Here is an 11,063-nt window from a genome sequence, read left to right as displayed (position 1 = left end):
TCTGTTCCTCGATGCAGCGGCAGTTGCTAAGAAACTGCACATATTTTGTTGCACTCCTCGCGTTTTGCAACACCTGATACGCGAGTTGTGTACATTAATTCGTCCCATTTCAGATTATATATGTTTGTATCATGAGACTTTGTAGATTAGGAACTCAAATTACAGTTACTTGGCTGGGCATGTCGTTTTCTTTTTGGCATGGTCACGAGAGTTTTTGAGAAACTGCAAGTACTTTGTTACAGTGTTTGTCTTTTGAAATATCTGAAAGTTCAGTTCCACAGGATAATTATGCCATTCAGGCTACACAGGGTGATTTTTTACACCGTACACAAACTCTAGAGATTGATGGATGAGAGGATATGGAACAGAAGAGTTCTAATAATCTTATGTCCAGAAATGCAGGGCTTCCATGTTAGAGACCATTTATTCCATTACGTTGCTACAGAGACTGCGGCTCACTATGCGCCGTACCATGCAGCCACAGTTACAGTGTGCGTGGTTTTCTCTTTGAGAGTGGTACTGCAGGGATTTTCTCTGCCTCGTGATGACTGGGTGTTGTGTGATGTCCTTCGGTTAGTTAGGTTTAAGTAGTTCTAAGTTCTAGGGGACTGATGACCGTAGATGTTAAGTCCCGTAGTGCTCAGAGCCAAATTGAGTGGTACTGTTTTCCATATCTCTTGTCCTAGTGCCCCCTCCTGCCATGGTAATTGTTGTCAGAAGATGTCAAGCCAACGATTTTCTGTTACCCTCATATTATGCATACTTCTTTGTTGTTTATGTGCCTCAAAATATATAAATGTGTTGAAGTATATATATATATATATATATATATATATATATATATATATATATATATATATAATGTCAAAACAACTACTAACCTATAGAAGTCGTTTTACATAAGCAGCACATTTATTGTAGCAGGAAAAAGAAAGGAACCAGTGGAAAAATTCACAGAAAATGTGAATATGTTCCTCTTTGCAAGACTCTGACAGAAAAGTGGGCAACAAGCTACCTCAATTCTTATTTCATCTTACTAATGAAAAATTTCGGCATACAAACACATTCACACTTTTTTGTGCTGAAAGAGAGTATCAGAGAAAGGAGAGAAAGACAAAGGGAGACAATGTAAGTGAGAGTGGAGATAATGGCAGTGGAATATACTACATGTCAGTGGGAGAAAAAGAAGACATTGGCAGACAGACGAATATAGGCAGTGGCTGTGTGAGAGGGATGCTGCGTGCGAAGGCTTTACTGTGAGATAGATTGGATAAAATTATTTAAAATATTTTGTGTTAAAACAGCATGAATAAGTTCACTTGCCAAAATTCTTGTTGAAGTAGACGGAAAGAAGATTGGGGCAGCTGGTTTCGCACTTGCCTGTCAGAGTATTTTACAGATGAATATATTCCTCTTTTTGTGTTCTGACAAAAACATTTTTCCACTGATAGAAAAGGTGTGAGTGTAAAAGTATTCAAGACAATAAACCATTTTTAAAAAATGATATCCTATGCCTATGACTTTTAAGCCATCTGCAGTTATCGAATTTGGGAAAACGTTATAACAAGGAATAATAAAAAATCACAAAGTGAATATTGTAATCAACTATTAATGTTTAGAAAACCCAATGAGGGATTCAGTTAATTTCAGATGTAAAGATTTCGGATACAAAGACTATAAATCAAAACAATGGAAATAAATAAGGACAAGTCCCTTCCTACAGAAGAATTAGTGGCCTATTTAAATGATGTGATATATATCAGTAGTATAGATCTTACTACCAGTTATTGGTAAGTGCCTCCATCCTTAGTCACAACCATACCCAGCTTTTATTTTCAAAGGACGATCTTATCAATTTAGTGTTACCTTTGGTTTAAATGTGCCAGTACCAGTGTTCATGTGAGCCTTAAATTTGGGATTAGGCTATAAATTAGTGAAAAGTATTGTTCTGTATATTGATGATTTGCTTATTATGTCTGAAATATCGTCAATTAATACAGCTTTATTGAAAGATGTATTTGATAATTTTAAACAAGTACACGTTGCAATGAACCTATCTAAATCTCTCTTTAGAATAAACTTTTTGTATACATAATAGATTCTAGAGAAATCTGAGGTAATGCCCAGAAGGTGGAGGCTATTGCTTAATGCCCATACCTAGGGAGCAAAAAGCAAATAGTTAATATCTCACGAGATTTCTATGAATGAATCAAATCAATAATCCACTGTTATGCAGTTTTTTTATACAGAGATCTTACTGGCAATGGAGTGACAAGGACAGGAAAGTTTTTGCCGAAATCAGGGAGAACCTTGCACTGGACAAAACTGTTACACTATAGCAATCTGGACGAAATATTGAGGGTTTCAACTAATGCTTAGGATTATGAATTAGCACATGAAGCCTTCCTGGGAGATGCACAGAATAACACCTGTAGCATAGCTTTTGCCACTCAAATACTAAATGAAGGTGACCTTAATTGTTCAATGACTGAGAAAGAGGCACTTGCAGTTACCTAGAACTTTAAATTATTTAAGGAACTTCAAGCTGGCAATAAAGCTGTAGTGAATACTGATCACTAAACTCTTACCTTCTTAAGGAATGGTGAACTAATTCACAATATACAGGGTTATTACAAATGATTGAAGCGATTTCACAGCTCTACAATAACTTTATTATTTGAGATATTTTCACAATGCTTTGCACACACATACGAAAGCTCAAAAAGTTTTTTAGGCATTCACAAATGTTCGATTTGTGCCCCTTTAGTGATTCGGCAGACATCAAGCCGATAATCAAGTTCCTCCCACACTCAGCGCAGCATGTCCCCATCAATGAGTACGAAAGCATCGTTGATGCGAGCTCGCAGTTCTGGCACGTATCTTGGTAGAGGAGGTTTCAACACTGAATCTTTCACATAACCCCATAGAAAGAAATCGCATGGGGTTAAGTCGGGAGAGCATGGAGGCCATGACATGAATTGCTGATCATGATCTCCACCACGACCGATCCATCGGTTTTCCAATCTCCTGTTTAAGAAATGCCGAACATCATGATGGAAGTGCAGTGGAGCACTATCCTGTTGAAAGATGAAGTCGGCGCTCTCGGTCTCCAGTTGTGGCATGAGCCAATTTTCCAGCATGTCCAGATTCACGTGTCCTGTAACGTTTTTTTCGCAGAAGAAAAAGGTGCCGTAAACTTTAAACCGTGAGATTGCACAAAACACGTTAACTTTTGGTGAATTGCGAATTTGCTGCACGAATGCGTGAGGATTCTTTACCGCCCAGATTCGCACATTGTGTCTGTTCACTTCACCATTAAGAAAAAATGTTGCTTCATCACTGAAAACAAGTTTCGCACTGAACGCATCCTCTTCCATAAGCTGTTGCAACCACGCGGAAAATTAAAAGCGATTCACTTTATCATCGGGTGTCAGGGCTTGTAGCAATAGGAAACGGTAAGGCTTCTGCTTTAGCCTTTCCCGTAAGATTTTCCAAACCGTCGGCTCTGGTACGTTTAGCTCCCTGCTTGCTTTATTCGTCGACTTCCGTGGGCTACGCATGAAACTTGCCCGCACCCGTTCAACCGTTTCTTCGCTCACTGCAGGCGGACCCGTTGATTTCCCCTTACAGAGACAACCAGAAGTTTTAAACTGCGCATACCATCGCCGAATGGAGTTAGCAGTTGGTGGATCTTTGTTGAACTTCGTCCTGAAGTGTCGTTGCACTGTTATGTCTGACTGATGTGAGTGCATTTCAAGCACGACATACGCATTCTCGGCTCCTGTCGCCATTTTGTCTCACTGCGATCTAGAGCGCTCTGGCGGCAGAAACCTGAAGTGCGGCTTCAGCCGAACAAAACTTTATGAATTTTTCTACGTATCTGTAGTGTGTCGTGACCATATGTCAATGAATGGAGCTACAGTGAATTTATGAAATCGCTTCAATCATTTGTAATAGCCCTGTATTAATTAGATCAATGGAATTATACAGGAAGTTCAATAGAAATTCAATTTTGAAATGAAATATACTACAGGTATTAAGAATATTATGATTAGCACATTACACAGATAACTATCGGTTTTAAGGAAGCCCAGAGCTTGCTTGTGCCAAGAACAAAGTTTAGAATTTATTATACACTCCTGGAAATTGAAATAATAACACCGTGAATTCATTGTCCCAGGAAGGGGAAACTTTATTGACACATTCCTGGGGTCAGATACATCACATGATCACACTGACAGAACCACAGGCACATAGACACAGGCAACAGAGCATGCACAATATCGGCACTAGTACAGTGTATATCCACCTTTCGCAGCAATGCAGGCTGCTATTCTCCCATGGAGACGATCGTAGAGATGCTGGATGTAGTCCTGTGGAACGGCTTGCCATGCCATTTCCACCTGGCGCCTCAGTTGGACCAGCGTTCGTGTTGGACGTGCAGACCGCGTGAGACAACGCTTCATCCAGTCCCAAACATGCTCAATGGGGGACAGATCCGGAGATCTTGCTGGCCAGGGTAGTTGACTTACACCTTCTAGAGCACGTTGGGTGGCACGGGATACATGCGGACGTGCATTGTCCTGTTGGAACAGCAAGTTCCCTTGCCGGTCTAGGAATGATAGAACGATGGGTTCGATGACGGTTTGGATGTACCGTGCACTATTCAGTGTCCCCTCGACGATCACCAGTGGTGTACGGCCAGTGTAGGAGATCGCTCCCCACACCATGATGCCGGGTGTTGGCCCTGTGTGCCTCGGTCGTATGCAGTCCTGATTGTGGCGCTCACCTGCACGGCGCCAAACACGCATACGACCATCATTGGCACCAAGGCAGAAGCGACTCTCATCGCTGAAGACGACACGTCTCCATTCGTCCCTCCATTCACGCCTGTCACGACACCACTGGAGGCGGGCTGCACGATGTTGGGGCGTGAGCGGAAGACGGCATAACGGTGTGCGGGACCGTAGCCCAGCTTCATGGAGACGGTTGCGAATGGTCCTCGCCGATGCCCCAGGAGCAACAGTGTCCCTAATTTGCTGGGAAGTGGCGCGGTGCGGTCCCCTACGGCACTGCGTAGGATCCTACGGTCTTGGCGTGCATCCGTGCGTCGCTGCGGTCCGGTCCCAGGTCGACGGGCATGTGCACCTTTCGCCGACCACTGGCGACAACATCGATGTACTGTGGAGACCTCACGCCCCACGTGTTGAGCAATTCGGCGGTACGTCCACCCGGCCTCCCGCATGCCCACTATACGCCCTCGCTCAAAGTCCGTCAACTGCACATACGGTTCACGTCCACGCTGTCGCGGCATGCTACCAGCGTTAAAGACTGCGATGGAGCTCCGTATGCCACGGCAAACTGGCTGACACTGACGGCGGTGGTGCACAAATGCTGCGCAGCTAGCGCCATTCGACGGCCAACACCGCGGTTCCTGGTGTGTCCGCTGTGCCGTGCGTGTGATCATTGCTTGTACAGCCCTCTCGCAGTGTCCGGAGCAAGTATGGTGGGTCTGACACACCGGTGTCAATGTGTTCTTTTTTCCATTTCCAGGAGTGTATAAAGTGAGGTGACAATAACAGAGGTGTCGGGAAACTAGCTAAAATTATCATCAAGGAGCAGATGACAAATCCTGTGTTGAATGAAGTTTAAATCTGTACCAGAAATCAGTTTAGCAAATTTTAAGAAGAGTAATTGGTTACTCTACAAAGGAATATTACACTGGCCTTGCTGTTACAAGATCCAGGAAGCAAAACTGCTAAGCAAATGTATAACGCCTGAGATGTGCTGAAGTATTGAGAAGTGTGGTAGACAAAATTACCCTGAAATACCTAAGAATCCTCCCAATTACCCGACTATCAGTGTCACAGTATAATGTAGAGGCATCTTTTGTATTTTTTGGTTGTATGCTGTTTGTTAATTTTAGCTGGGAAAGGGGTTTACTGTTTTGGAAATTTTTTACTTGCTAGTTGACAGAGGAGCAAGACAAGGACATTGGATTTAAAAAATTTCCAACATCTGGAATACATATTCTGCTCCCATCCAAGACTGTGCTATGTACATAGGTAGCTAATATGTGGAGGATAACGCCACTGCTGAGGAAAAGTACAGCTGGATCCAGTTTTGAGTTATTCCAGAAGAGCTGGTGTTAGGAGAGTAGGAACATTTACTATTGAAGAATGGTTGGCGAATTGCTAAGAGTCAGTATATCTGAGAGTGAATGATATGAAGATCTGTATATCAATATGCAGTTACATAAATAGTATAAATCGTTCATGTGGTTATAGACCTGTAATGTCCTAGATGTAGTGGAAAAGATTACTAGATGAAGAGTGATGGATGGTTCGTAATAACTAATTTATTAAGTACTTGGGGAGTGTTGTGGGGGAGCAAACTCCGAAATAATACTTCTATGAAAGCAATTTGCCAATGCCACTGATGCTGTTTTGTTAGCAAGTATTGGTGTTAATCCAATAAGGTGTGCTGTTCTTTTAGGATTTCTGATTAAAGCTTACACAAACACAATCACATAGAGTTACGAATAAATTAGTAACCCCTACGTAACTTGCTATATACACACCTGTATACACACCTGATATTAGTATTTGAATGCAAGGCATTGTGTTTGCCAGAATGTATATCCAATGAGTACCTTCAGTTTGTTCCTTCAGAATACAGTTTTGTGATTAAGTTTGAAGGGAGTAGCTGAAATAGAAGATTCATTTTCTTTGTAACACAAAGATTTGTTATTCTTTATGCCAATAAGTGGATCTCACTGATTTCCAAATAGATCACCTACAGAAACTAATAACAGTATGCCCTATTTACTGCTAAGGATGTATAATTGAACGAAAGGTTATATTTTGATTGCAATTCTTGCAGCCAAACCGTTTAGTTGAAGAATATTGTAAAACTGAAGAATACCTTATAACTTAAAGAGAGGAAATAAATATGTCAGCACTGCAGATAGTGTATTGGGATGTGTACATAACACAGTTAACATGAGCTCATAACCTGTGAAGCGCTGTTAAATGTTTACAGAACAACTAGAATTCCATTTCTATGATAATGTGTTACATAATGGGGCTATGCAAACTGCTCGTTTAGTGCATATTATTCTTCAAAGCTGTATAGAACCAAAATTAGAATTATTATTACAATTAGAAAATAAAGGAAACATAATGAATACCAATACAGCATGAATTTCCTTGACTTTTATGGGGAAATTAGAAACTGTCGTTATCATCAAAATGTTCACAAACATAGATCAAATGTGATGTATTATCTTGTGCATTATGTTTATGGGACTCCAAATGGGACATCTTCGTATGTTCATATTCTGTAATGAAGCTAAAGCTCTGAGCAGTTAGTAACAAGATGGAAACCATTGAGCATATACTGTGCAGTTAACTACAACAATTTTTTTAAGGAATAATATATTTCTGTGTATGTAAATCATTTCATGAGATTAGGATCATATTATTGTTTAAACATTCCCATTAATCAATAAACAAACAAAAATGGACATTTTAAGAGCATATTTAGCGGAGATATGTTAATTAAAGTCAGATTCAACAGACGAAGATTTCAGTTCCATAACATCCTTAAAACTGGAGTACGCTCGGCTCTGAGGGACGATATGTAGTGTTTCAATGTATTAGCCGAAACATCGACGTCTTTTCCCGCCTGAGCGACGCAGGTAAGTAGCAATTAGTTATTGGAACGTCTATTCTTAGGTTGTGATCAGTGTATTAAAGATATGTGCTTCTTTCTGTTTTGAAATGTGCAGCACTCGAGTTCGTGACAGCATCGCCCACTCACATGCCACTGTGCAGGTCACCAAAAAGAGTCAGACGACACTGGCGAATGAAAGATTTTCACGTTCGTGTTGTGAAGAACATTAATGTCTGTCATTACGCTGGGGTGAAAAGGTGATGGGACAACGATATGCACGTATACAGACGGCAGTAGTATTGCATACACAAGGCCTAAAAGTGCAGTGGATTGCCGGAGCTATAATTCGTACTCTGGAAAGTTCCATTATGATTATGGCTGCACGACAGGAATTAACATTCTTTCAACCTGAAATAGTATGAGGTGCATTCAAGTTCTAAGGCCTCCAATTTTTTTCTCCGCATTGGAAAGAGATAGAAACATGCGCATTGTTTTAAAATGAGGCCGCATTCATTGTCAATACGTCCCAGAGATGGCAGCACCATACAGCAGATGGAATTTTACCGCCAGCGGCGAGAATGAGAACTGTTTAAAATACTTAAAATGGCGACGTTTCCTTACTTGAACAGCGTGCAGTCCTTCGTTTTCTGAATTTGCGTGGTGTGAAACCAATTGAAATTCATCAACAGTAGAAGGAGACATGAGGTGATGGAGTTATGGATGTGTCGAAAGTGCGTTCGTGGGTGCAACAGTATAACGGAGGCAGAACATCGTGTGACAACAAACCGAAACAACCTCAGGATCGCACAAGCCGGTCTGACGACATGATCGAGAAAGTGGAGAGAATTGTTTTGGGGGATCGCCGAATGACTGTTGAACAGATCGCCTCCAGAGTTGGCATTTCTGTGGGTTCTTTGTACACAATCCTGCATAACGACCTGAAAATGCGAAAAGTGTCATCCACGTGGGTGCCACGAATGCTGACAGACGACCACATGGCTGCCAGCGTGGCATGTTGCCAGGCAATGTTGACGAGCAACGACATCATAAATGGGACTTTCTTTTCATCCCCAGAACCGCATAAAAACCCTGGGTTCGGTGTGGGGCGGCCGAGTGGCGGGTGGACGGCTGTGGCCTGTTGTGGGGTTGTGAACCACAAAGGGCTACAGCAGGACGAAGCCTCTCCGTCGTTTCTAGGTCCCCGGTTTAATACAATATTGCCTGCTGTACAATTAATGAGCGTTGTGTACTCTACTACTATGCTGTGGTTGCGAAAAAAGCAGATACTTTGAAAGTTATGTACTACCTGTTGGGAAAAATGTTAAGAAAATAATTGGAAAGAGTATTTTTTTCTGCTAAATACTTTAGTCGACTGTAGATATTCCGACGAGATTTTGTCCCACTGTAACGACCATTTGAAGTCTCTAGTTTTAAAGGTACAGAGAAATCTTGCAATTCTCCTCTGAATAGTATAGCGAGTGTGCACCAAGAAGCCGGCCGCGGTGGTCTAGCGGTTCTAGGCGCTCAGTCCGGAACCGCGCGACTGCTACGGTCGCAGGTTCGAATCCTGCCTCGGGCATGGATGTGTGTGATGTCCTTAGGTTAGTTAGGTTTAGGTAGTTCTAAGTTCTAGGGGACTGATGACCACAGATGTTAAGTCTCATAGTGCTCAGAGCCATTTGAACCATTTTTTTGCACCAAGATAAAAGTTAATTGAAATATAAAAGTTCCAGTCATAAGAAACATCGAGTGAAGGGGGAAGATTGGTACAGGGAAGCTGGTAGTGGTGCTACTGCCGACACTGCGTGCATGTGACATATTATCATAATGAACTAATCCACTGCAACTGAAGAATATTTTACCACAGAATTTTGTAGCGAAACTGCAGTTTCTAACACCTTGACCTTTATGAATTCTTTGACCGACCTTCAACCGGATTCCATAGATGCTGAGGGCAGTAGCACACGAACAGTCGACGTTCCCACGCACCAGCTAATGACAATCTGTCTCTTTGCCGAAGTCGCCTATAGGTACGTCAGTGAGTTTCCCCACTTGCGACCCTTGCCGTATCTACACTGAAGGGCCAAAGCAACCGGTACGCCTGCCTAACATCGTGTAGGCCTCCCAGGAGCACGCAGAAGTGGCGCAACACGACATGGCATGGACTCGACTAATGTCTGAAGTAGTGCTGGAGGGAACTGACACCATGAACCTGCAGCGCTGTCCATAAATCCGTAAGAGTACGAGGGGGTGGAGAGCTCCTCTGAACAGCACGTTCCAAGGCATCGCAGATATGATCAATAATGTTTATGTGTGGGGAGTTGGGTGGCCAGCGGTAGTGTTTAAACTCAAAAGAGTGTTCCTCTAGCCACTGTGCAGCAATTCCGAAAATGTGGGGTATCGCCTTGCCCTGATGGAATTGCTAAAGTCCGTCGGAATGCACAATGGACATGAATGGATGCAGGTGATCGGACCAGACGCTTATGTGTCACCTGTCAGAATCGCATCTACAGACACTAGCGGTCCCATATCGCTCCAACTGCACGCGCCCCACACCATTACAGAGACTCGACCAGCTTCAACAGTCCCTTGCTGGCATGCAGGGTCCATGGATTCATGAGGTTGTCTCCATAAATGTACATGTCCATCCGCTCAATATAATTTGAAACGAAATTCGTCCTACCAGGCAACATGTTTGCAGTCATTAACAGTCCAATGTCGGTCTTGATGGGCCCATACGAGGCGAAAAGCTTGGTGTGGTGCAGTCATCAAGGGTACACAAGTGTGCCGCCGGCTCTGAAAATCATATCGATGATGTTTCGTTGGATAGTTCACACGGTGACCCTTATTGGTGGCCGAGCATTGAAATCTGCAGGAATCTGGGGAAGAGTTGCTCTTCTGTCACGCTGAACGATTCTCTTCAGTCGCCATTGATCCCCTTCTTACAGGACGATTTTCCGTCCGCAATGATGTAGGAGATTTGATGTTTTACCGGATTCGTGATATTCACGGTACACTCGTGAATTGGTCGTACGGGAAAATCCCCACTTCAGCGCTACCTCGAAGATGCTGTGTCCCACAGCTCGTGCGCCGACCAAAACAACCCACTGAAACTCACTTAAATCTTGATAACGCGCCATTGTAGCAGCAGTAACCGATCTAACACCTGCGTGAAACACTTTTGTCATATACAGGCGTTGCCGACCGCAGCGCTGTATTCGGCCTGTTTACGTATCTGTGTATTTGAATACGAATGCCTATACCAGTTTGTTTGGCGCTTCAGTGTAGAAAGATTGCCCATTCTCCTCTACTCCGTTTGTACGCGCTCCTCAGCGAGTCACGTTCTCACAGCGTCTTCTGGTAGCATTGAATCCCGCGCTGGCCGTTGT

Source organism: Schistocerca nitens, chromosome 11 (assembly GCF_023898315.1).
Source record: "Schistocerca nitens isolate TAMUIC-IGC-003100 chromosome 11, iqSchNite1.1, whole genome shotgun sequence".
Taxonomy (NCBI): Eukaryota; Metazoa; Arthropoda; class Insecta; order Orthoptera; family Acrididae; genus Schistocerca; species Schistocerca nitens.
This window is presented reverse-complemented; position numbering follows the sequence as displayed.